The sequence below is a fragment of the Phalacrocorax carbo genome, chromosome 21, assembly GCF_963921805.1.
Source record: "Phalacrocorax carbo chromosome 21, bPhaCar2.1, whole genome shotgun sequence".
Taxonomy (NCBI): Eukaryota; Metazoa; Chordata; class Aves; order Suliformes; family Phalacrocoracidae; genus Phalacrocorax; species Phalacrocorax carbo.
Window position 1 is genome coordinate 6,804,890 of NC_087533.1, and position 27,768 is coordinate 6,832,657.

A 27,768-nucleotide genomic window follows, 5' to 3' on the forward strand; every position below is an offset into this window, starting at 1 on the left:
GATGAGCAGCTTCCATGTTTCTCAACTTGCTAATCTATCTAGATTAGAATAATAACTAAAGACATGCCTAACTCTCAATCTTGTGTTAGAGGGAATGTAGGCTTTATCTTCAGTGTTAAAATAGAGGCACAGTTAAAAGTGATAAACACTAGTGGGCCAGAAGAATTATGAGGCTCCTCAGTGACAGGTCTGTCAGGGGTCTTTGGAGAAAGGGATGAGGCTGCTTCATTGAATGTAATGAAATATTTTCTTGTCTCATTCTGCCCCATCTGACACTCACAAGCCATGTGCATGGAGCAATTTACACAAGTGACTTTGCTTATCTGTCAGTGATATAACCAACAATATTTAAGTGTCTGGGGCCATGTAGCATTGGTGCAGTGTGCTCTTATGCCAGGTTGGGAGAGGACTCTTCAAGCAGTGATTCCTCAGACTCTTGCCAAGACAGGAGATTCTTGTCTCCTCAGCTCCTCTCAAACTGAAGTAACCACAAAGATTTAAAAAAAAAAAAAAACCAGGAAAAAAGCATTTCTAAACTCTTCATTTTGTAAGGGTAGCACAAGACAGATGTGTCTGGATGCATTCTGGTTCCTGTTACTGTTTTCCATTTTAAATGTTTTGCAGTTAGGGTATTAAAAAGAAACCCCTGCCTGCTCCAAGCACAACGGATTCGCATTCCTAATGAGCTTTCCTGCTGCCAGAGCTGTGCTGTGCAGAGTCTGTTACTGCATGAGAGATTTCTCCTCATACTGAGACTCTTCATTAAGATGCACTTTACATAATGGTTTTAGAGGGATTGTGCACCATAGTGGATGTTATGTGTTAGCACTCTTCAAAGCAAGACAGACATCAGCTTCTCAGTTGCACCTCCTCTGATGATCTGTATCTTCTGTGTGTGTATACAGCTTCCTGTCTTATTCTGTTACCTCATTTTTGTTGGTAAAGACAACATTTGTGCCTTGGACTGTTGGTCTGAGACCTCTATGTGTATATGGGTAGACAGGGACTTCCTCTGCAGTAAAAAACTTGAACAGAACCATGAAATGGGTATGGTTTCTTGGCTACAGCCATAGAAAGTACTTCCATGGCTTGAACTGCACATGTTTAAACAGTAAAATATGTAACTTGGAGGTGAATGTGCAGTTAAAAAAAGGCAGTATGAACTCAATTAAAATAAACTTGGGTTTTTTCTGCCTCTGAATTTGTCAGTATATTTAAGGATGCTTTGTGGCCTTGTGCTTAATACTGCCCTCCATTTTATCAATATAATTTAGGGCAGAGATGGTATCACTGTGGATATGTTAGTGCAGAAGAAAATATTTGTAGAACATGAGCTTAATGGAACTAGTACAGGTAATGCTGGCAGCGCAGAGAAAACAGTGCAGGGCTAGGTGTGGGTGAGCAATCAGACCATGCATGTGGGATCCCTGGACAGGTTATATGTGGATTGCTAACACAGTGCCTGACACACTGTCTTTGTTGCTGTTTTTCACTTTGACTAGACTGGCAATATTGTAGGTATGTTAAATCATGCCATAGTTGCAGTTTTACATGGACTGCAACTATTACTGTGACTGATCTCTCTCAAGTGAGAGGCTTCTGCTGAGGAGCGAAGTTTATTCTCTGCTGGGGTGAAAAGTGTCTAGTTCAGGTAATGGACTTTGGTGGCCAGAACTGTTTAAATGGAGTTTGACTTCCATGTTCACACCTCAGAATACTTAAGTATCTGGTGTGAGGTTTGTTTTCAGTAGGCAGTCCAGTTTGTCCTGTGAGATGATGCAATAGTAACTAATTTTTTGAGAAGGAACTTCTCTCTACCTCTGTATACCACCCAACATAATGGAGGTTGCCTAGGTGCTGCTGCAGCATTAAAGTGAAATAATACCATTAATTACATCCAGTTTACTCATCCCACTTAAACTTAGTCTCACTTAGCTTAATGAGTTTGACCTAATGCTGAAAGTCATGTTTCCTTTTGTGGGCAACACATCCTATAGGAAAGAGATTTGCTCTTTTAGCATTTACTTGTTGGGAGCCGGGGTGCAAAGTGATTTATGGCACCTGCTGAGTATAGAAATTGCACAACTGGCTTATAAGACTAATAAGGTGCTTCACAAAAGCTCCTGGCAAAATTTGATGTGGTTTTGGATACTTAAGTCAGCAATGATAACTGTTTTGAAAGAGATGCAATCAGTAAAGGAGAATAAATTTAATTGCTGCTTAATTTAGCGTTCAAGGCTTAAAATAATATTGGCAGAAGAGCATGGAGGGGAACACTGCTGGAAATGTCCAGGTGGAGCTGGTAGTGAGGGAGACTTAAGTGGGTGAAAACACCCAGCCCAGCTGATACCAATGGTTGAGTGTGTGTATTTCCTGGTGGCCAGGTGGGAGGCACCATGGTGACCATCCTTCAAAAAGCAGTGTCCTCTGCTTCTCCTGAGCTGCTGGCACCCGATAGAACTGATGCAGCTGCACATACACAGCTCCTGTTCAAGCCTGTGACCACCCATGTTTCTGGCTGTGGGATGTGTGAAGGGATGCTCCTGGAGCTGAAAAGGGTATGAATATCTGGCTCCAGGGCTGGTGCTTCTGCCAAAACTTTGGGCTTTCAAGCCATGGAAGAGCCTTTGAGGCACAAGGTATGCCGGGGCCTGATGGGGTGGGGAAATGTGTCTTTGGGTGCAAACCGGTGGGACTGTTGTCAAGGAGCTTTAAACTAGACTTGATGGGAGAAGGGGATAATAGCAGGATTGCGGTAGATAAGACAAGGGTTGGCATGGCATCGCCCAAGGGTGGCGATGCTGGTGGGAACATCTATGCTGTTTGTAGGAGCACGGAGGGCTCAGGAGCATATCTGAAACGTTTGCGCACCAACACGCACGGTGTGAGAAACAAACAGGATGAACTGGAAGTGTTGGTAAGCTCCCAGAGCTTTATCACTGGTATTAGTGAGACTTGGTGGAATGAGACCCACAACTGGAGTGGTGGGATGGGGGGCTACAGGCTGTTCAGGAAGGATAGGCAAGGCAGATGAGGTGGAGGTGTCACACTATGTAAGGGAGAAGTCTGATTGTACAGCCTTTACAGTTACTGATGATGTGGTTGAAAGCCTCTTGGTAAGGATTAGGGGGATGGGAAACAAAGGAGATGTAGTAGGTGTCTACTACCAATTGCCCAGACAGGATGATGGCACTGATGAGTTACTCTACATGCAATTAGGAGAAACTTCTGGATTGGTAGGCCTTGTCCTCATGGGAGACTTGAACTTTCCGGACATCAGCTGGGATTATCATACTGCTGTTATGAGCAGGTCTTGGAAATTCTTAAGGTTTGTAAGAGAGAACCTCTGGTCACACGTATTCAGTGAGCCAAGTAGGAAAGGTATCCTCCTAGATGTGCTTTCAGTGAATAGAGAAGGATTTGGTGGAAATGTCATGGGCGGCAGCTGTCTTGGCCACAGTGATCAATAAATGGTTGAGTTCAAAATTTTCAGTGTAATGAGAGAAAAGGACAATGCAGATGCTACCCTGCACTTTGAGACAAAGGAGAGCAAACTTCAAGCTATTCAGGGAGCTATTTAGCGAAGCACCCTGGGAATCCACTTTTGAGGGCTTAGGAGTCGATTAGTGCTGGTCCATTTTTAAGAACCACCTTACAGAAGCAGGCAATTCCACTGTGTTGCAAGTCTCTACAGCTGCCTGAGGAGGCAAAGTAAAGAGGTGCTGATTACTTCTCTCTGGTATTCAGTGCTAGGACAGGTGGGAATGGATTAAAGTTGCACAGGTGATATTCAGACCTGACCTGGGGAAGCATTTCTTTACTGAGAAGGTGGCCAAACACTGGAACGGGCTTCCTAGAGAGGTAGCCAGTGTCCCAAGCCTTTCAGTGTTTTAAGAGGCATTTTGGACAATGCCCTGAATAACATGCTTTAACTTTTGGTCAGCCTTGATTCAGTCAGGCAGTTGGACTGTACAATCATTGTAGGTCCCTTCCAACTGAAAGTCTTTTTCATGCTTATTCTAATTAGGGGATATATGCCAGTGTCAAGGTTAATCATCTGGCCAAGAAGCAGGTCTGAGAGCAATTGTTCTGATTTCTGGCTCTAACGTCTAGAGGACAAAAATTGGCCTGGCAAACTTGCAAATGCTCACACAATGATACTACTTCAATAAAAACATTACAGGCTGCTTAAACTTGTGTGATAGCTGCGTTGCAAACATTGCCATTTTGAGAAAGCTTTCCATCTCAAGTTCCTTGCAAAAGCATCTCTGAAGTTTACCTGTCATGTGGCAACTTCTGCTACAGAAGTACTTCGTACACAGCCAAGCGTGTTGAGAAAACAGTGCAAGTCGGACTTGCTTTGGATATACTGCATTTGCTCTAACTCACCTGATGACAAGCTTCTGTCACCACTTACTGCCAGGCTTTCTCTAATGGCTCAAAGTGCTGAAGATCCTAGAATCAGACCAAATGGGATTTACAAAGAACTTTCTCAAGAGAAAAAAATTGTTACAAAGTCCATGTTCATTCTTCATATTGCCTCCTTCAGTCATCAGTGGCAAGTCAGCTTTCTTTAGGAGTTAAAACCTGTGATCAAAGGGGTGTTCTGAACTCTGAAGGAGGAATATCATATTCAGGTGACAGATCATAGGGTAGTGCCTCTGCATTGACTGTGCTACCTGGCACCCAGCTCTCTATGCATCTTATGCTCTATTTAATTTTGGGAGAAGGAACCTGGAATGTGAAGGCTGAGAAAGTGAAAGGAGTGGAATAAAACCTAAGATGAAGTTAAACCTTGCTCTGCTTACAGAGAACAGAGGCAGGTGAAATATAAGCCCCACAGAAAAGTGATCATTATGTTAAATCAGTTGCTTCCTGGTGTGGCATATTTCTCTCAGTCTCTTTGCAGGCAGTTCTAGCAGGTATAATCCTGAACTCTGGGTTCTCTGGGATACAGTTCAGCTGAGGGAGTCAGTAACAATTTTTCTGATGAGATGCATATTTGGGACTGAAATACTTTCAGACAAGAAGTTCATATTTTTAAAGTCAGAATTTGTGTATACCTAAATAAAGTGTAATGGTTATTTTCAGTATTTTATTATTGAAATGTTTGTTTTTCCTTTTTCAAATTACTTTATCTCAAAATTCTGTAACACTATTTCTGCAAGTTTAATGATGAAAAGGAACATGCCTTACAAAAAGGACACAGTGACCCTTAACTTCTGATACTTTGGACACACTTAAAATTGATCTTTTATTTCCAGATCAGGATACATTCAATTTTCCTTATTCCAGGGTTTGCTAGCAATTTTAAAAATAATAATCCATGCTGTTGGCCAACTAATTCTCACATGTAGCACAGAGACCCTTTGCAAATTCCTGCAGAGTCCACCGGGGAAAACAGATGAGGGCAGACAAACAGGAAGAGTAGGGTATATGAATGATTTAGGAAGAGCAAGTGCTGCATGCAACATCTTGAACATGTAGTGATTTCTTTCTCTTTGGAATGGACAGTCTAATTTCAGGCCTGATTGAATGCTGCTTTTATAGCAGATGTAGAAGATAACCCTAGTTTCAGGTAAGCAGTATGTTTAAAAAAAACTAGAGTGCTTGTATTTCTAGGATGTGGGGATGTATTTCTACAGGGGTTTTAAGACTCTCTAAGAGCCCAGTGCAGTGGGGACTGAATGTGAGCAGGTGACAATCAGGCACTGAACATGTAGTTCTCATTTTACCAGGTGGTGTCAAAGTGGGGGACAAGATCCTCTATAATTTCTTCAGGGTAGAGCCCATGCTTTTGGGGAGCAATTTCTCCCTTTAAGAGGATTGCTTCCCCTCTGCCCCCACTTGGGCCCCTCTTGCTGACTTGAACAGAATCCTTGTAGGGTTGCTCAAACTGGAGCCACTTGCAGGCATGGATTCAAAGCTCATGCTGGTACAAAAGGGTTTATTTTTAAAGCCATGGATGTTTGCAATTATCTTAAGTGTGAACACATGCTTTCTGCTTGTGAAAAGAGAGCACTAGCCCTTAATGAGATTTATTCTTCCAAGTCTGAAATAAATTAAAAATAGCAGTATGAGCTTTTTAATACAGTAATGCAGTGGAGCTGTAAATATTTTTTTAAATGATCCAATTCATTTATTCTTTTCTCCAGGCAGTAGCACTTCCAAGTGTTTCCCTTTTAAGGATCCTTCTCCACCCAGATTCCTTTTCCATGCAGTCACTGGTGTGTTTTTGATCCTTTCCTTTGGGAAAACCCAGGGTGTTTCCTGCTGCACTCAGCACTTTGACAAAAAGAGGTTAAGAGGGAAGCTTGAGGCCTGAGCCAAGAGAGGAGTTGCATGATGGCTTCAGGGATGTGTTGGTTGACTCCAGCCTGAAATGTCTCTCATATGTATGAAGTCCCTGGAAGCATAGCCTGGACAAGAAGCAGTGTTACTGGCTTTTGCATGCTTTTTCCTTTGTTCTCAGCTGGCTGAGCTGCAGATAGGGTTTATGGTAGTAGAGGATTAATTATCAGATGATGCTCTCCTCTAAGGTCACAGCTCCTGAAGATGGCATATCTTCAGGCTGCGGTGCAAGGCTTAATCTCCTGTGCTCAGGAGAGGAGGTGGTAAAGAAGCTAGGTTTAACAAGGCCAAGTGCTCGGTCCTGCCCTTGGGTCACACCAACCCCAGGCAGCGCCCCAGGCCTGGGGCAGAGGGGCTGGGAAGTGCCCGGCGGAGAAGGCCCTGGGGGTGCTGGCTGACAGCCGGCTGGGCATGAGCCAGCAGTGCCCGGGTGGCCAAGGAGGCCACCAGCCCCCGGGCTTGTGTCAGCCCTGGGGTGGCCAGCAGGAGCTGGGCAGGGATGGGGCCCCTGTGCTCGGCCCTGGGGAGGCCCCACCTCGAATGCTGGGCTCAGGTTTGGGCCCCTCGGGACAAGAAGGGCCTTGAGGGGCTGGAGCGTGTCCAGAGAAGGGCAGCGGGGCTGGGGCAGGGTCTGGAGCACAAGTGTGCTGGGGGGCGGCTGAGGGGGCTGGGGGGGTTTAGCCTGGAGAAGAGGAGGCTGAGGGGAGCCCTTCTCGCTCTCTGCAACTGCCTGAAAGTGAGATGGGTGTTGACCTCTCCTCCCAAGTAACAAGCAACAGGATGAGAGGAAACGGCCTCAAGCTGCACCAGGAGAGGTTTAGATTGGATATTAGGAAGAATTTCATCACTGAAAGAGTGGTCAGGGGTTGGCACAGGCTACCCAGAGAGGTGGGGGAGTCACCATCCCTGGAGGTATTTAAAAGATGTGTAGATGCAGCACTTCAGGGCATGGTAACGTTGGGCTGATGGTTGGACTTGATGATCTTAGAGGCCTTTTCTGACCTTCATGATTCTATAGCAGGAGACTGAGCACCAGCCCCGACCTTGCACATAAGTAGTATTACAACCTGGGATGCCTATTCAATTCTGGAAAAAACAAATCAACCTGTGCCTCAATTTCTGGGCAGTTAAATGGTTAAAATCTTTTCTTTTGTCCCTATTTTAGGCTGCTGTAGCTGTAAATCCCTCAGGGAAGAGATTTGTACCATAAACTGGTGACTCACTGGGAAGGTGACAGGTAAAACGTGTGTAAGCCAGCTAGGGAGCTTAGAAGTTTGGCTTGTGTTTTACATCCAAGTCAGGAAGGCTCCCAGCTCTTTGCATATTTAGAGTCTGTGTATGTGGTTAGATATGATGTTTGTTCTTGTACATGAGATGGCTGGGAAAAAAAACTTGTTCTAGCATGCTTTCCCTCTTGCTGAAAGGTCCAACATGCAGTAATTGACTCAAGTATCGGCTCTTGTCAATATAAGTTTAGGTTGTCTAAAGAGTAACCCTACCACAGGGCTTGAGTGTCTACTGTGGCTCTGAGTAGCAGAGATGCTCCTTGTGAGCAGGCAGGAACAACAGAAATCCAAAGAGAGATGCAAAAACTTCTCACTGGGGAATAAAAGTAATTAGGAACCACATTTGCAGGAATCTCACAGTTCTTAAGAATGAGTTAAAAAAAAGACAAATGACTAATTCTGGGATGTTATCTGCTTGCAATGATTAATGTTGGGCAAAGCTTCACGTGGTGGAACAGATGAAGTATGGCTTTTAGCATGGCCTAAGAAACAGAATGAACCCCAGACCCACTGCTATATTAGCATTTCTGGCTTCTAATTGAGAAAAATGTTTTCTCTGAACTTACTAGCTATTATGTGTCCTTAGTGTTCTTTAAAAAAGGCTTTAATAGCTTCTTTTTAGATGACTGTTAAGTAAACTGTCAAATTGCATTTTGATATCATTCCTTATGAAAAGATTCGTGCGTTAGTGTCATAGACATGATTCTTGCAACCCCCTGCACAATTCCTTAAAGTTTGCTTCCCTTCACTAAGGCTTAACATGGGATAATTGTCCCTCCAGATTTACTTACTGAAGGTTTCTGGGAGTCTTTAAAGACAGATGAACATGAATTATTTGTTTCTTCTCTGTAAAATTATCTCCCTTTATGTGTAAATAAATGTTAAATTTAAATTGTCTGGGGTTTTAATGAATGTATTTTTGCATTGGCTGTATTTTGTGAGAAATACTTGCATCCTATTGATTTTGAATTTTCCCCATAGTCAACTACTGACTTCCAGGTCAAAGCAGTAAACCCACCTATTTCTTTGGCTTTTTCATGCCAAGTATCAGTGTTATGTGGGATTATGGTTCTTCCCACTTCCTAACCAGATTGATTTCAAAAGAATTTGAAGACAAGATTTGGGGCAATATTATCTTTGGTTATACTGTTTGCTGCAACATGAGAAAGTGTCAGAGACCCACTGAGTTTGACAGGCTGTGTTCAGACTTTGCCAGCTGTGTTAATATGAGCAGTGTTGGCTGGATCCAGCCTGGGGACAGTCAGTGGCTCAGAGTTTTATGGCCAGCCAGAATCCACCACTTCTGCAATATTAGATGCATGGTTCCATCACAGATAGCTGGGTAACTAACCAATCTGTGTTAACGGTCCATTTTTCATTTGCCATTTCTGCTGCAGAAACCCTTTTAATGTAATAATCTTAACTCAGACTTTTTTCCTTCTAGGCACCACTAAACTGCTTTAAGGGTCTTTTCAATTTGGCTTATCCCTACTTGCATATAGGTAATTTCTCTTGGCTGACTTAATGTCTACCCAGATCAGGGGCTGATGTCATCTCTGAATTGGCTGCTGCGTTCAGAGTTTATCCTCCATGCCCAGGTGAAATCTCCTGGGGACACTAATCATGCAGAGATGTTCAGCTTGTTAGAGGGCAGGCCTTCTGACTGGGACTGACCTTAAGTCAGGTCTAGCCTGCTGAGACGCAGTGACTGGAATGCTTGCTTAGAACTGTACTGACAAAGATTCTTTATAAAGCGTTGGGGTCACTTTGGTAAACAGGTGCTAATAATTTGGTACACTATTTCCATTTAAATGGAGGCATTAACCTCAGGAGTCCCATGGAGGCCAGCTGGGGTGTGAAGTTAAATACAGTCCTTATCACTGCACTGTTTTGTGCTCCCAGAGGTAAATAAATCCTGATACCTCTTAATGAATCATTTTTCTTTGTGATGCCTTTGTCTCTCTCCCACCTTACCCTGCAACTCCCCAACAGGAGGAAAGGGGCTTACTGTGCACTCACTACTCTCACGTCCTTGTGTGTTCTTTTCTCTGCCCTGGGCCCAAACACTCAAAAAAAAAAAAAAGTATCTCCAGATGTCTGAATCTTGCGGAGAGGCCATCTGTATCCAAGGTGGAAGATACCTGTGTCAGTTATGCCTTCATTTTCTAGTTGGATGTTACCGGGGCTCCTGGGAAATGAGTTGTCATTGTTAACAGCAGAGAGGTGCAGGCTTATGGTTGAGAAGCAGGATGGGCAAGTATGTAAAACAGAGGTGGCTGCCATATCAGGAAACCTCAGCTTAATTCCCAGCTGTGTCTGGAGAAGTCGTTGAGGGGACCTCCTCACTCAGTGTATCAGTTTGATCCGTCTGTATGGGAAGGATAACAGCATTCCTCCCCTGTAAAGCCTAGAGGTTAGGCTATCCTTTGTGTTGAGGTTGAGCTTTGTTCCCCAATGCAAGTAACCTGGGAAGCTGCACGTGGATGTAAGCTGGATCTTCATGCAGGTTCATCAGGGTGCCACTGACCCCTGCCAGTCTCAGAGCACTACTGCTGCTTCCTGTGCTTTCTGGAGCTTCCAGACTCCCCCAGCCATTCTCCATTCACATCAGTCTGTGTTCCTATTGCAAACCTGCTGAAATGAGCAGTTGGCAGTGCTGTGTGCAGCCATGCTGCAATGGTGCTGTCCCAGGGCAGGAGAGCCTGCCATGCTACAACCTGATTAGAGGAGTGGCAAGTGTGAGTTGTCTCTCTAGCATCCTGGGATATTCAGTGCTCGGGCCCAGTGAAACTAAGCCAAACACAGATGGTATCGAAAGGAACTGCAGGAACTTCTAGTCCTTGTGCCTTTTTCCATTCCTATCCCAGATGCTCTTTCTCTTTAGCCTGGGGGCATGATGGTGGTCTATCTGACCTTGGTAATCCCTCCCAGCCCTGTCTTCTGGGGATTTTAGATCCTGCCAGTACCCCTTTGCTATGAGGGGTTTGTCCCACAGAGGCATCTGATATGGCTCTCTGCTTGCAGCATCTGCAAGGGCTGAACTGTATTCTGCCTGTGCTGACATGTGGGCAAATCCCACATCTCTAAATAATACAAACTAGTGTGTTCACTTGGGCTCATCTGTGCTTGAGGGAGCTTGCCATTCTCCTTTGAATCTCTTGGCAGATGTTTTCTAAAAAGGCCCTAACTGAAGCCAGCTGCTTGCCCTTTCCATTGGCTTTCTCATTCCAACCAAATTTGTTTTGCTCTGGCACAAGTTCCCATCCCATAACTACTGGCTTCTCTGACACAGATGCCATGTAAGGAATAACAGACCTCTGAGGAAAAATAACTGACTCCAAACTTGGTGGTTGCTTCAAACTGTAGAGAGGTTTTGGTTAGAGGCATGAGCGTTTGTTTTTTGTCCTTTGTTTTCTTGCATTAAACATGTAACAGTCTACTTTACACAGCTGACCATGCTCAAGAGTTCAGTAAGGCAGGATCTCAAATGAATGCCTTGTGCATGCCTGAATAACCAGACCCAGAGTCCCAGCTCTTGCTTGTGCTCAGAACAAAGTCTGGATTCAAGAGGGACTGCTGCCAACCGAGGTGGTTACAAATGCCTGATCTATGGGGAGAAGGAGCCTGTCAGTCCTCTTAGAGGCTGGTACCATGATTTACTTAGTAGAGTAAGGTAAGATAGCAGTGTAGAGAAGAGGGTAAAAGGAGTAAGCACTCTTTCTGTAGGGAAGAGGACTTGAGTGATGGATCCTTACCTTCTTCCAAATAGGAGCAGTATCTCAAGTGGGGAAACTGAGCCTTCAGGCTGGCAAGGTTGGGCCGTAAGCCGCCTTTATATCCCTGTAGTGCTGAGAGAAGCTGCCTCCAGCCTGTTCCTTTAGGGAAGTGAAGCCACTCCACCAGTTTCAGTGCTTGCTAGTTGTTGGCATGGCCATGCTCGCTGCAGAGGTTTGAGACAGGCCCTTCTAAAACCTTTGCTGTTAAAACCAGAAGACAGCTGGAGCCAAAGCCATGGGGCTGTGCCAGGCCTTTGGGGTTTCCTTCTGGTTGCCTGCTTCATTCCTGGCTGTAGGCTGCCTCTAATGGATGGCATCTCAACATGAACTTCAGGGTGTTGGCAGGCAGCAAAAATGCATTTTCTCCTGGTACAGCTAAGGAAGGAGCATGGTTCTGAGTTTGCCGTTTAGAAGGGAGTGCAAAAAAGTGCCTTTGAGCTCCTGTGAGATATGATGTCTTCCTGAATAATGGCTTTGAGAAAACACAGGATGTTCTTGCTGTGAGGAGCTGAGCTGTCCATCACTTTGATGCAAAGAGATTAGTGACTATGTTAAAATGGAGTCAAGGGAGCCATTGTCATAATTGCTGCATTTCCTGAGTCAGTAAGATGCAGTGATCTGAATATTGAAAATGACGATGGCTATTTTTCTTAGTGCAGGAACATTCTGAGGCCCTGATAAACCAGGGGTTACACTGAGCCAAAAGACAACGACAGTCTCAAAGAACTTTAGGTCAATCCTCACAAATATTCTGGTGAGTCCCTCTGCTGCATCATGGCTCTTGCATGTTTGTGTTCCAGGCTAGAGAGCAAGGAATGGTACTGACAATGCCTTAATTATTGTCTGTTATGCTTTCTCTGTTTGCATTTCCAAGACAAGCTGCAAGTTGATTGTTTCCTAGGCTTCTGCTTTACCTGCAAGCAGGCTGACTCATAAAGGAGGGTTGGCAACTGAACTCTGAGGAGCTTCATTTAGTAGTGAGACAGATTTTTCAGTTTTGAGATGTAGCAGGGAATGGGGCAGCTCTTTCCTATCTGTTCAGTTTTGTAGTTGGGGCATCTCTGGGAACTGTGGTGGTCTTCCATGGGTTGTGTGTGAACATGCTGAGGCTGGAACAGCTCTAAGCTACTTGAATTATCAATAATGGCTGAGCTAATGCAGGGCACTATTATTTCTCTGGCATCTGAGCCTACTATGCTTGGACAGGTGGCTAAATCCCTTTCCACTTTCAAGTCCAGAAGGGTCCATGTGCTCAGGCTAACTGTAAAGTGTAGGCTGAAGTTTCATGTTGCTATCTGTATCCTGAGCTTGTGAAGGTTGCAGAGCGCAAGTGTGTGTGTGAAACTTCAAATGTTTTGAAACATCAGTGGTAACGGAGCCCTAGGTTAACTTCCATCTGGTCTTTGGGTGGCTGTTTGAGTTCTATCATCTAAGTCTGAACTGGCTCGTAGTAAGGCTTTCTTGCTTCATTAGCACAAATGGTCAGCTATTGGCACAGTGTCCCTTGTGGACTTTAATTACAATTTTTATTGGGATTACTGATTGTTGACCTGTGACTCATTGTTATTAAGAGGAAAATCTTTCATTTGGCTACAGTATTGACTCAGATTTGCTTTGAAATCATTGTGAATTGGCTTAGCATATGGGTTGCCTTTTGACATTAACAGCAACCCCTTGTCAGCCATTCTGCAGGCTATCAGCAATGGCTGGTCCGGGGGTGAGGCTAGAGAGCATGTGGGCACCCCTTGTAGATGTCACATTCACATGGTACTGCTGCACATGTTTTGCATAACATAAGGAGGTAAATAAGAGTGGAACTGAGACTTTCAATACTTACTCTTGAAGGAAAATTTCTCCCCAGCCCCAAAATCTTGACTTTCAAGAGCGTATGTTTGCAGCATATGGGAAACAATGCCTAGGACAAGATTGTGTTTAAAGAGTCAAGCTTCAAAGTGGGGAAGGTACAGAAGCTTTCTCACCCCTGGGTGATGCTGGTAAAAGGCATTTTACTAAGATACTTTGGGGATGAAAACTGACTTCTGGATGAAAATGAAACTTGTGGTAGGATTTTCACATAACTACTTAAAATAACTACTTCTCTGATAATAATCAGAGAACCTCAGTCTTGGAGAATGTCATTACAACAAAGTTTCAGCCTTTCAATTCCCAGTTTTACTAAGTGGAAACATTTTATCCCTCTTTTTCCATATGCTCAGCATGTAGTTTGAGCAGCATAAACCTCCATGTCTCCACCTTAGTAGCAGTCATTCCCCGGCCAGAAGGCTTGGAAGGACTCGTGGTTTTTCAGGAGTTGGAAATGGCTTCCGACTCCTGTTGGACATGGTAGCTTCTATTCAGTGCTGCCAATTTTTTAATGTGGGGTACCTCAATATATTCGTTTTTAAACAAATACTCAGCGGTTCACAGATAAAGCCTTGGGAGCTCAGTATGCAGAACATCCTGTGACATCGTAGAATCCATCAGGTAGAAGGATTTTGGTAGAAAACCTTTAAGAAAGCAGCTTCTGAACTGAAGTTTTCAGGCATAAGGTTTTTTCCACCTCCTTCATAGAGCAGAAGGGAGCTTTGATACTGGAGCTGAGGACAAAACAAGCCGGGATGTGTGAAGACCTATCTATCTTGACAGTGTTCCTATCTCTCCCAGATGCAGATATCAATCCACTTCTCAGTCTTTTTAAACCTTTGCAGCCTCTGCAGGTGGGGACAAATGAAAATCACTTCAATCAGAGGCCAATAGTGGCAGGAACTGGGTTGTACTGCATGTTTGTCTCAGGAGATACCTTGTTGCTGATTCTTGTCCTGCCTATTTTGGACAAGAAAACAGACAAACAACACTCAGGAAAGGCATGATTTTGGGACAGCTCCCACAACTCTGGGGAGAGCTCAAGTCTGTATATCTAGCTGCTACCTGATCCTCATTGCTAGTGTTTCTTCTAGCAGTACCTCTGAGCAGGGCTGCAGCCTGGAAGCCTTCCTGCATTGCCTTCCCTTGCATGTCAGTGCTAGGCATGCCCACACAAGGCTCAGCTCTACTTGTGAGTTTTAACTATTTCCCAAATGCCATGATAACAGGTAGACGGGAGTTTGAGTCTGCAAGTAGTTGAGCTCACTTTGATTTCAAGATAAATCTTAGTCTCAGGGACCCTCATATGCAGTGCCTTCTTTGATTGCCTCACCGTTACAAATGCTTGCTCAGTGACCAGTTCAAATACAATGTTGTACAAGTGAATCAAATACTTTCCACTAACAATTCGTGAGAGAAACTACCTGCCTATCAGCCCCAGGTCTGTGATGCAATTAAATGGGACCATGGCAGTCTATACCTTGTATATCAGCATGTTTTGCCTGAACATCTGGGTAGAAAAAGTACAGGAATATTTACAGGACTGCCAGCCATGTAAGATTTCACTGACGCAGGAAAAGCGAAGACACTAATGAGGGAGAAGAGCTGTGCGTGATGAGTCACAGGTCAGGGGAAAAAGGCTTTAATGAGGAATAATGGAACCAAATGATTAAAAGGAAACAGGAAAAATAACTATCAGCAAAGATTAATCAATCTTAATGTCTGAAAGAGTTGTTACATCATTTAGGCTGTTCTGTCCCACACAGGCTATAGTGTTAGATCTGCTGAGCCCTGCCCTGATCTCAATGCAGGTGCCTTCCAAGAAGGCACCCAGGACTGACCTGGGTGTCTCTGCAAAAACAGAACACTCTGCTTACTACTTGGGCAGCCTGTTGCACTGTCTGACTGCCCCCATTTTGTTCTGTCTGATCAAGAAGCAACCTGGTATTCTGTGCCAAACAACGGAGAGATCTTCTCGTCTGATTTTCATGGCTTTTCAAGATATGTCTCCTGTGTGACCAACAACCCAGCTGAGTAGCATAAAATTCTCATGCAATATCCTGGAGAGCATCTGGTTGATTGAGCATGAAACAGCCAGTTTCTCAGTCCTGGTATAAAATGATGACAAAACTCTCAATTTGAAACTATAGAGAGCATCAATCACAGCAGTATTTAAAATATAACCAAAAACCTGGTTGGTCTTACATAAAATTAAGATGGCGTTTCAGTAAGCCCAGTGCAGAAGAAGGCAGTACCTCAGGGTTTGGCAGTCTTTTTGAATTGTGGAAGGAATGAGAAGGAAGTGCTTGCTTTAAGGTTAATCACTCTTTAGGTATGGACTTAAAAGGACGTGACCTCCTTGCCATTGAGACCTTGGATAAATAGATCACAATGATACTGTAGAAATGAAGCTTTGTGATTTACCGATGTTAGCAACAGAGCTAATAAGATAGAGATTAGAGGGCCAATTTAATGGATTTCTACCTTGGGACCAAAAAATTCAGATGTAGAACTGGGGAAAAGTTGTTCAGCAAACAACTGAAAAAGATAAGCCTTACCATACCACAATAGGAGTCTGAAGATCTGTATAGCAGCTGTGGAGACCTTTGCTGCAGGAGAGCTGTGGGGGGGATGGGATGTTCATGAACTGCTGCAATGAGCGTGTCAAAGGCAAGAAGGTCAAGCTGGCAAAAGGGTTAATTGCCTGTGACACTTAAGGAGTGCAGTCTGGATGGCTGAAATGTGCACTTGCTAAATTAGCCCTTGCCATGCTACTATGTATGGCGAGAGATCCCTTTGTGTTGTTGCTTTATGATGCTTCCCCAAATTGAGTTGTGTAACTTCAAGGATACTGAGCAGGCAACAAAAAGGTTGATGGAGAAAATATTATTGCAATAACAGCTGTCTCTGCTAATGCCCAACTAATTGTACACTCAGCCCTGCAGCAATGGACAGCCATTGTGATTCCTACCCCATTACATTACTTGGAACAGGTGTGAATATAGCAGACGTGCCCCAGAGATGCTGGCGGTGGGGTGTGGGCCTCGGGCTCAGAGCTGGCAGCCGCTGGGTGGCACTGCTGCCTTGCACAAATACCGAACGGGCTGCGTTGGTCTGGGAGGCAAAAAGGGACTGCTTCCAGGAACCGAGGTTTCGATAATGGCGCTCATGCTGGCTTTCTCGTCATTTTGGCTGGTGCCTTCTGTCATTAAAGAAAAGAGGCATTGCATGTAATCGAGTTGTCCAGCAAGGAATGGCATATAAAGCCTTCAGCTTGATCACATTTCTTATGAAACAGGAGATTGAGCTGTTTTCCCAGCCTGCTTTTGACAAAGGTGTGATCAGCTGCCCCTCGAGGTTACAAAGGAAGGCTTGAGAGCAAAGGGCAGCTGCGTCCCAAAACTCCCTTGCATTCTTGGGTGTACTGAGAAGGCCTCAGACCCTGTTTTGTGGTCTGTTTTGCTTTGTCCTGGATAGTCAGATGACAGAGTTGCAAAGACTGTCAGCAAGGGCGGGCTTTGCTTTTTGCTCCCTTTTCAAGTCTGAGATGATTTAATGTCAAAGGGTAAAGTCTGAAAAACACCAGGCAGAAGATAACCTGCAGAGAGAATGGGAAATGATGCTTCCTTGGACTGCACTTAATTTGCAGGTCACCCCTACGAATCAGTTTTCGACCTCCTTCATAGCATAGATACAGGTTTGGAGGGACTTCAGCCCTGGGAGGCAGAACAATGAGTCCAGAGAGCTTGCAAGCAGAGAGAAATGGATAGAAAAACTTTGAGTTCAGCAAATAAAAAGTCAACCACTTGACCTTCTTTGAACTTATTTCAAATCCACCAGACACGGGGAAAAAAATTGAGACTATAACTCAGGCTGCTCCTGTTGGTTGTACTACTATTTCCATTACACTATGCTGTTTGTCTTAATTGAGCTGGAGCCTGTCCGATGACTAATTGTCAGGTCACACTGGCCTTAAATTAAAGAACAGGGTTTTTTACTGGTTTTTTTCACTCTAACAACTTAAGTCCAGTTATCAGCACATTTCTTCCAAACGTTTGTCTTTTTCTAGGCAAGCTAATTAGTGTACCAAGTTCAAACAAACTCACATTTTTGAGATGGTTATTTATATTCTAGTAGTGCCTACACATGAAATGGACCTGGAGGCTAGTCTGAGCCCTGAGATGTCACAATATAGACAGAAAAAAAGCAAGAAAACTGCTTCCTGCAAGTTTTTAGAAGAGGAGGAGATGAGTAAAAGATAAATTTATCAAGTGTGGATGATGTAAGACCAGTCTAGTGTCCTCCCTTGGGGGGCAGCAGGCCTTCTGCGCTAGGGAGGGTAGTCAGGTATTCAGAGCTTTCCAATTCAGTGTGCCTATGTTTTGTATTACATATCATAAGCTGCTGTTAGAAATATGTTCCGACCAAAACTATGCAGAGGTATGTGAAAAAGGCTTGTGCCTGAGAGCAATAATCAACAGCTTCTCTGAAAGTATCATATCAGTTCTATAGGGCTGATGTTAGCCAATGTTTTAATCAGTAGCCTTGATGATGGACTGGAAAATGTGTAGAGAGAACAGCTGAATTGCAGGGTAGCTGGAAATATATTAGGGAGTGGGTCAGAATTCAAAATAGCTGTGATGAACTGGAGGATACTGTAGAAAATGGAGATCAACTGAATGGGGTGAAGTGCTGAATTGTCAGAAGGGAAGCAAGTGACTGAGCAGCAGCTGAGAGGGGAGCAGTTGGGTTAGAGCACACTACCTGCTTAATGAGTCAGCCAGGTGGATGGTGATGTTACAGAAAGAGTAGGTGCTGGCCAGAAGTGGATCCTGCAGGAGACACGAAGTTGTTGTTCCGTTCTAGTCAGCACTTCTAGGGTCTCAGCTTCTGCACTGCATCTGGACACCTAGCTTCAGGACAGAGCTGACTAATGGGTGTGAACTACAGGAATGCTCAGAGATGCAAAGTATGACCTGTGAGGGAAGATTGAGTAAATGCGGTTTAGAGAAGACAGGACATGATAGCAGCATTCAAGTATGTAAAAAGCTACTATAAAGGTGAAATGATCTGTTTTTCTGTACCTATAGTGGACAGTACAAAGCCTACTCTGTGGGGTACTAGTACAGCCTGATTCGTCTACATTGTTTCATGAAAGATGTATGGGTGGAACTTATTTCAGACTTAACCTTCTCTGTCCAGTTGAGGAAATGGCAAGTGTGGGGCCATGGAGCATGAGTATATCTTCTTAAAAGTTGGCTACAGATGTAGCTTTAGCTTGGCCTGTGTCACCATGGATTCTGCTGGATGCTCATGTCTAGGACATGGCTATGAGGCTTGTGGTGTACATCCTGTTTCAGTCCTAGAGATACTACTCAGAGTGATATTATTAATCAAGCATGCCTGTCATCATGTGGGATGCTGTAAGGGGCCTTGTCATATCTAGGCACCTATAAAACAGTTCTTCCTTCCCTAGCTTCAGCTATTCTCTTGCTCCGGCACCAACTGATTACTCCTTGCCATCATATTCTATCTAAGATGGAGTTGTGGGAGCAAGGCCCCGAGTTCACTGTCTTTGGGCTCCCATGTGCTGGTGGTATCATCTCCCAGAGGTTATTCCTCATCAGGTGAGATCCTAGGGTGGGAACACCACAAATGGAGGTCCAAGAAGGGCTCCTTTGTTGGGGATGCAGCTTTATATAAGACAAAAGAACAACTCCTCTACATTAACTATCTCTGCTGTGAAAATAAGGTGGCAGCAGGGACCTTAGTAAGGGCTGGACTACAGAATTCGGAGAGGTTCTGTTAGTTTGTAACTGGCTTCACCTCCTCTTGCACTGAGCAGCCTGCAGTGACACAACCTACTGCTGTGCTACAGGGAAGCCTACACAGATGGCTGGTTCTTGCTGTGTCCTTCCAGCCTGCTTTGTAACTGATGTGAGTGCTCACATGGGGATATGCTTCTCAGAATAGACCTTAGACTACCCTAGTCAGAGGTGGATGCTACTGGTTTGACACAGCTAGGCCTGTGAATGTAAGGGATGACTTTTATTGTGGGTCTGAGCTGCAAGCAAGTAACATCAGTTACAAGTACTGCAAGCCCTCCCTGTCACCACTATGATCACACCCCTTCTAATAGAAGGAAAGCTGCATTTCTTCTATGGTCTCTGTTTCTACTTGTTTCCTCTGGTAGTATATTTATCTAGCTCTTCTTTCCATGGATCATGATGAAAAGTAACACCACACTCATTAAGATATGCTAAATCCTTCAGATTGTGACAGGGTTTGAGATGATTGTCAGGCACTGACAGAACAGGCTAGAAGGGGAATAGCAGTAGCTGTAAAAGAAGGATCAAAACTACATCTCTAGCAGCAGGCAGGGAACCAAGGTGGAAATTTAGTGTAAATATGTGTGTAATATGTGCAGCAACACTAAGTGCTCCTGTAAATCTGCTAGCTGGGGTCTCAGCAGGGAGCTTTTAAAGGAAAATAATGAGGAATCAAGTAGATGGTGGATTCTGTCATAAACTGGCCTGCAGAATGTCTTTAAAAACAGACCAGTGAATAAAGTCCAGTCAAGCAAAGGGCAGTGGATTCGGGAAGCTGCTTAACACGAAAAGGGACTGTTTAATCCAGTGATATGGATTGTTCAGTTCATTAAACAAATACAAGGCTCCTCAGTTCCTTTGGTGGCATCCTCATGCCTCTGTAGGGATTTTCTGCCCAGAATGGTTACTGGGATGTCTGTCAGAGAACAAGAGCAGGCCTGAACGGTAGGTGTTTTTTAGTGTAGAGTGGACTCGAGCTGGGCTGGGGTAGAAAAGGTGCTTCCTTCCTGTTTTCCTGTTATGTGTATGTGCTCTGAGGTAGGCCAGCAATAAAACAATATTCTGGTATCTCTTCACCTGCAACTGAAAAAGCCTCCAGTCATTTAGTTTGTTGTGAAGGTGTGTTCAGCCATTGCTTTATGGGAGGGACTTGGTGGTGAGGTAGACAGGGTCTGGGGCTGGGAACGATAAGATCTGGAGTATTTCCTTTCTGAGCTTCTAGTTTATGCACAACCTTAGGCTTGCCTGTTGCTTAACATGACCAGGTTTAGAATAGCACCTTTAACTAGAACGAGAGAGCCTCAGTTTCTGTTGTGGTCAAAGGGCCATCCTTACCACAAAACCAGTCTCAGCAATAGATACAGCTTTATCTGCTTTGTGAAGACGGTTGAGGTCTGAGCTCTGACCCACCATTTTTCTGCCCCATGTCCTTAGCTCAAAGACTTGTACTGTGCCCAGGAAGAACTGACTAGTTGACTATGGACTGACTGTGTAGCTCTCACAGGAGCTATCAGCCTGTGCTTGGACCCTTGCACTTGCTACTATGCCTGGTTGTTATTAGTCCAGCAGCAGCCAAATGTTGTCACCCCTGAAACGTTTAGTTAGATGCTCCAGCCCAAAAACTGAAGGGTTCTTTTTTCTTAACTTTTCTCCCTTGCACTTATTCTAAGCCTTTGGCGCTGAAGTATTCTGGACTGTACCTTCAGCTGCTGCTGCAATTGGTTACGGTACAATATGGTCTGGTGTGCCAATGCACCATGAGAAGACAGGACCCTGAGTGAGGGGCTTGGGTTTTTGCCAAGGGATACCTTAGAAGTGACTGGTGGGGTGGAAGGAGATCATAGCTCATCCCAACCTTGCAAGAGCACATTGTCAATGTTTCCTATTCTGTCTGAACAGCCAATTTGCAGGAGCAATTGCTGCCACAACAGGGCATAAATTAGGTGAGGATTTGTGCCCTCTTGTTCCTAACATTACCCTCACAGTTCTCATGTCTATTCTCTGACATCAGTTACCTGTACTACCAGCTATATATTGATACTCTAGCCAGCTTGGCTGATGTATAATAAAGCCATTACAATCTTTCCCAAATGAAAGTACTGTATGCAAACTGTGATGGAGGCCTTGCTGGCAAACTTGATGCCTTGGCAGTGAAATTAACAAATGATGCTGTCAGATCTGGGGTCTCAACTTAATGAGGAAACGAATACTGCAGTGCTATCTCCACTAATAAAATTGCTCATGCTGAGCTGTGAAGCAATAACTATGTTCTGATAAGTGGCTCTGTGTTTTAGCTTGATGCATCATTATCAATACTTGTTAGAATAATGAAAACTAAAACCCTGTCACTGCTCAACTACTCTGTGAAAGGGCACCATTAAAGAGTCTTGGTGGAGATGATTCTAGCATGACATTGCCTGTGACTGACTTGTGGTGACTTCTGTGACCTGCATGCAGAAGAGAAATAAGACACAGTGGTTGTATCTATAATATCGTATTAACTTGAAGTTCAAGTTTGTGTTCTAACTGTATTGCTTCACTAACTATACTATTTGCATGCAGTGTGAACTCTGGGCTCAGAACGGAGTGAAACTTGTGGCTGCTGGTTAAGGAAAGGCAGGCAGTGCTGAGTTTTCATGAGAGTTCTGCTCCCAGGGTAGACAAACACAGCTCATGCCCTTAGGCTCTAAAACATTGACCTCCAGTAAAGTTCAAAAGCAGCTTTTAGTAGCTGTCTACTCTCTTTGGGGGGCTTTGTTCGAAGCCCGCAAACATGTGGGTAGATATTAGAGTTCTCCTTTCTTCCCAGCCCCCATCTCATAACTGCTGGGACAGGAGAAGTGCAGTTTCATTTCCATGTTGGCTGTAGCTGTAAGACAAGCAGGAATTAGTTCCTTCATGGAGTTCCTGTTGCATGATATCTCTGATAGCACTTCGTAGTGTTATTACAAGTCTGCTGAATTTTTGTCTGACACATTCGGTAGCCAGATGTCTTTGGGATGAGCTGATCCCTGCTGTTGTGAGACAGCAGCCCTTTTTATCTGGGAAGGCCTAGTGTTACGTTTGGCCTCACCCATGTTGTTTAGTTCTCCATTGGGAGAAAAAGGGGAGAAATGTGCAACTGAAGATGGGGTGGGGGGAAGGCAAACTTCTTGGCAGACTAGATACTCAAGATCTGCATGAGCTATCCAATTCTAGGTGGCACTTCTTCCTGGGAATTGGTGTGCTACAGAGCAGTATCAGCCTCCTCCAACATGGCAAAGCTGGGATTAACGTTGTTATTAGCCTGACTTCATAGAAGTCACTCCAAAGATGGAAGAACAAGTCAAAAGTAGTATTTCCCTCTTGACAGTATGAGGGCAAGCCTTGCAGACTGGTTGCCACAATGAACAAAAACATGACAGCTGCTGCATGGGACAAAAGTACTGTTCCTTATTTCACCTGCTCTATTAGATTTCATTAGGTAGTCTCCCTCTGCGATAGAGATTGACGCAAGAGCTGCTGCTGTACCTGGCTAAATCATTCTGGCTGTAGCTAGAAGCAATCAGCAGTGCAGTACAGACAGGTAAAGGAATTTCACATGGGGAAAGTGCACAGTCTTCTGCCTCTGAAGTACATCAGTAAAGGATGTTAGTGAGCTCTAGGGTCCTGGATGCCTTGTTTCTTTCTCTTATCCAGACACTATCATCTGTGAATGGGGTTTGGCTTTCTTTCTGGATATGACCCACAGCATTACCTATGAAATCTGGGCCATTTGGCTTAGCCATTGGACCAGCAGTCTGGGAGCTGGGATTGCTATTCATTGCTTAGCTCAATAGCCTGCAAGGTGAAATCCCCACTTGATCTTGGAGGCCAACCTTTGGATAAATGCCAGATGCTGCTCAGTTCACCATGAATGGTAATGAAGGGCCTCACCTTACTTCCATGTTCAGAGCTCAGAAGCTGCTCTCCGTTGGAGGCTGGCCTTGGCCTACATCTGCCCCTTTGACAGTCATGTCTGGCACCAGAGTACATATGAGGGCAAGAGAGAGCTATTCTTAGTAAGCGTGTGGTCTGAGCAGGCAGCTATTTTGTACCTACACACCCCTGAAGGCTTTGCAGTCAGTCCCATTGCATTTGTGCTCCTTATCAGGAAGCTTGTCACACCAAGAGAAAAATGCAGGCTTCCCCAAGGCATGTTTGAGTCTGTAGGAGTTATCCTTATGGTTAAAGGGCCTTGTCTAATAATGATTCTCTCTACAAATTGCACATTCATTTAAAATCATTATTACAAGATGGCTGGCTAATGATTCTTCCCCTTTGATTATTTATAGGGCATTTACTTTACATTAGCAGTGGCTGCTAGATGGGTTCCAGGCTTAGCAGCTTTAGAGCAAGCATTGTCAAGCCCTTTTCTATTGCTTTCAACTAGGGAGGCATTACAGTACTGCTGGTGGAAACTCCCTGATGGAGGAGGGGATGGGCCGCTTCCTGGAAGAGCAGGAGTGACTGTACTGAATTTTCGCTTCACTGCCAAGTACTCGAAGGTGTTTACAGGCCAGTGGTCTGCTTAAAGAAAACTTATCAGAAACAAGGTGAGGTAGGAGTCAAACTCCTTTAGCAAAGATCAAAGTGTCAGTCCCTCTGAGGATGACAATAGGCCTGCAAAATACTCTGGGGAATGGTCTGAGGCTGAGGGCAGGAGGGACATCGCTGCACAGGGCCAGATGCAATCAAGAGGGGTAGCCAGAGATGGAGGCTGTGGTATCAAGGAGCAAACTTCAGCCCTTGTCCTTCCCTTGCAGAGATCAAGGTTTACTACTCTCAGTACTAGCATTCTTCAGATATAATTCCCAGATGAAGGCCATGCCAGTCAGTCAGACCAGTGGCCAGAGTTTGAAGTTCTTATGTTCTGCCACAGGCCTCCTGTGGGATCTCATGTCAATTATTTAATTTCCTAGCACTTTTTTTTCTGCTCTTTAAAATGAGGATAAAACTCTGCCTTATCTGCAGAAGTGTTGCGAGCAGAGTTTAATATATGTGAGCCAAGCTAATACTGCAGGGGAGGGGAGGGCTATATATGCCTTGACAAATGAACATCTGTTACCTTCAACACTCAGAAGGTTAACAGTAATAGAAAAGTGAGATACTAATGCATACCCAGATACTTAAGGAGCTATCTACCTAGTCACACAAAACAAACTAACACCTGCTGTGTGAAATATAGGGGCATTCATTCGTTCTGACACACAGACTTTTTTCCATAAAGGATGTTGCTTAATAGATACAGTCTTTCTCACAATTAGGCAATTAACTATGCCATTAAAAGTGAGTTAAGCTCATTGAACCAAAATGAAGAGCACCAAAAAATCTGAGATTAGATATCACAGAAGGCAGCCCAAGGCAGGTACGGGCTTTCTATTCCTAATGTCTATTGCTCTGGTACTTGTGACATGACAAAGAACTGACTCTCTCCAAGCTTCTTGGAACAAAACCAGTGCTGACACCACTGCAGCTTTAGCTGCTGAGGTAGCTGCTCTCTTCTTGCACTTTGCTCTCCATGACAAACACTTGGCATAAGAATGTTTGACTCAAAGGACCAGGAAAAAAAACCCAAAAACACAAGCCAAAAAACTTCCAAAAAAAACCCACTCCCCCCCAAAACTAACAAACACCCCCCCCCCCCCCCAAAAAAAAAAAAAACCACCACCAACACAAAAACCCGAAACCAGTTACTGGATAATGCCTGTTTGTACAACTTGGAATGTCAAGTGTGCTTCTTTGAAGTTTTGGACTGTGGTTAGGCCAAAAAGTAATCTAGTTTACATCAGGGTGACATGGCAACCTATATTTGCTGTGCTCTAGATGGAATTGTAATAGAATTATGCGGTTTCCTTTATCTGAAATGATCCATCTTCTAAAGGGCTTTGATGCTATCCTAACAAGACGAAATAACTGCCCAAATGCTTGTGACTTGTACCTTACTCTCTGCTCATCTGTCATGACGTTGCATCAATAAAGGGTTTTGCAGTGCTCCCTCCTACTTGTTTCACTGTCCGCTCCTGTTTGGAGTTGGCTGCACCATGCACAAGATAAACGGCATGTGTTTTGTTGGTGTCAATCTTAATTATCAACCTTTTCTTTCAGGATTGAGGCACAGAACATGTTCTTCAGCCTGCTCTGTGTCCTCCTGGTGTATTGTCTGTGTCTTTAGCAGATCCTTCTGCTCTGGGGTGTGACTCCATCCACCCTTTCAGGACTTGCTCCTCTGTCAAGGTGACATACCTCCCACTCCAGCTGCTTGTCAAGTCAGAGGAGGATTTCTGGGGAGCTCACTGAAAGTCAAAATGAGACTAGATTTGGCCAAACACTCCTCTGGAGCTGATATTTTCTAATTATAGTAGCTAGAATAAAAGCTAGGCTTTCTACAGGGCTTTGATTTATGCTAGTGGTGGATCTTGATTCATGAAGATATCTGGAGTAATATGTTGATTAATAAATCCCAGCCTACAAGCTCCTGAGCAAGAACTCATATTTTATCTGTTAACATTCAACTGAAGGAAGATAGGTCTTTTAAAAAGAAAAAAACTTAGAAACATAGCTCACTGCATAAATCTTGTGAAAGCGACTTTACCCTTGTCCCCCAGACTAGTGATTTCAGCTTTATAACAAAGCTTCTCCTCACCCCATTTTTTTCTGTCCTCACTGAAGCCATGGGCTAAGTGAAATGCTTAGGAACAAGAGTATGGTCTGTTGAAAGTGACTATGAGTGAGCAAAATCCTCTGCAAGAAAAGAGGTAAAGAAATTATCAATAGAAAAGTCTGTCAAGGTGGCAACTTCAAGTGTGATTTCTATGAATGTCTTATCTCACGAGCTTTACATCTTCGATCTATTATAGAAATGTATCATGTTGGAAACAATTCTTCACACTGACTAAAGACCTTATTACTTCTCAGGCCTTTTGTGAGAACCAGGGAGTAGGAATGTTTGGATTTGAGATGAACTGTGGCCTCTAATCTCATCCTGATGCTTAAGAGATTGTTCTCTGATTTGGACACCCTTCAATGGAAGTTTTTTAATAATCTTTTTCTGTTGTCCATAGGTCTTTTGTACATAAGCTTTCCCCTTTTCAACCCTTAAATCTAGTTTTGAAGGTAAATCCCTTTGTCTCCTGCTTTTTTAATAATGTATATACTATTATTCAATTTCCCTAGCCAGCCTAGTTTGCACCTGAAGTCAACTGGACAGATGAATAGGGCCAGAGAGAGACTGATGGGTCACTGAAGAAAAATATGAGCTAGAAAGCAGATGAGACTCCCAGAAGACTGTTTCAGCTCTTCCATCCTTTTTTATATAGTGTAACAAGTTATTCTGAGCAGGTGCAGAAGACTGAAGCTGGCTTCACACAGTGCAGTCAGAGGCATAGAGAATGTATTATCAACACAGGCAGGTGTTTGCTATTTATACTCTTTACTGACTTCTCTCCCTCCCCCATCCCAGTTCTGGGCTTGATGTTAAATTTTTCTGAAGTATATTCCTTTTTCATTTGTATGTATGCGTGGGGGTGGGGGGAATTCGGGGGCAGAAGCAAGGAAGAAGAGTAGAACCTAAAATGATAATCGGGAGATGTTGAATTCCTTTACTTCTGTATGTCTGGGAGGACTATATTCTTGTCAGTATCATGGTTTAGCTCCAGTCAGCAACTAAGCACCATGTAGCCACTTGCTCATTTCCCCCTCACCCCAGTGGGATGGGGGAGAGACACAGAAGAGAGAAAGCAAGAAAACTTGTGGGTTGAGGTAAGAACATTGTAATAATTACCATTAATACTATTACTATTTTTAATTATAATTATAAAAATGATAATATAACAAAAAAGAAAATGAGAGAGAAACGAAGCCTGGGAAGAAAAGGGAGGGGACACCCACAAGTCATGCAACCACTCACCACCCACTGACTGACACTGCTGGTCCCCAAGCTGCCATTGCTGCTTCCCCCGGCCAATTCCCCTAGTTAATACGCTGATCATGATGTCATATGATAAGGTATAACCCTTTGGCCAGTTTGGATCAGGTCTCTTGGCTGTGCCCTTTCCCCTTCTGGCTTCTTGTGCACCTCGCAGAGCATGGGAAGCTGGAAAAGTCCTTGACTAGTATAAACACTACCTAGCAATAACTAAAACATCAGTGTGTTATCAATATTATTTTCATACTAAGTCCAAAATACAGCACTATACTAGCTACTAAAAAGGAAATTAACTCTATCCCAACTAAAACATGGCATCGGGTATGGTGGTTTCAAGAGGATTAAGATAACTGGATTTTTTCGTATCAGACTTGCCATAATTTATAATTGTCAGTTACTGTGTAGAACTTCTAGCTATGTACAGCTCAGCTCATATGCTGGGATTCGTGGTTGCCAGACAGGAAGCTGCTCACCAAGAATGCTTGGGGAGCTTTTCTGTCTTGGACTCCTTTGTCTGGCAACAACAGTAGTGTAATACACTTATACTGGGGTGAAAGAGGGTTTGTGGTTTTTTTGGTACGGACTGTTTCACATATGGAAATGTTTTAGGCTCACTGGCAGAGTGTTTGAAATCTATGTATCTATATTAGCAGTGTTTGAGTGTGCCTATGGTGTCCAATGCTTTTGTTGGCGTGAACTTGTCTTAGCATGTTTGAGTC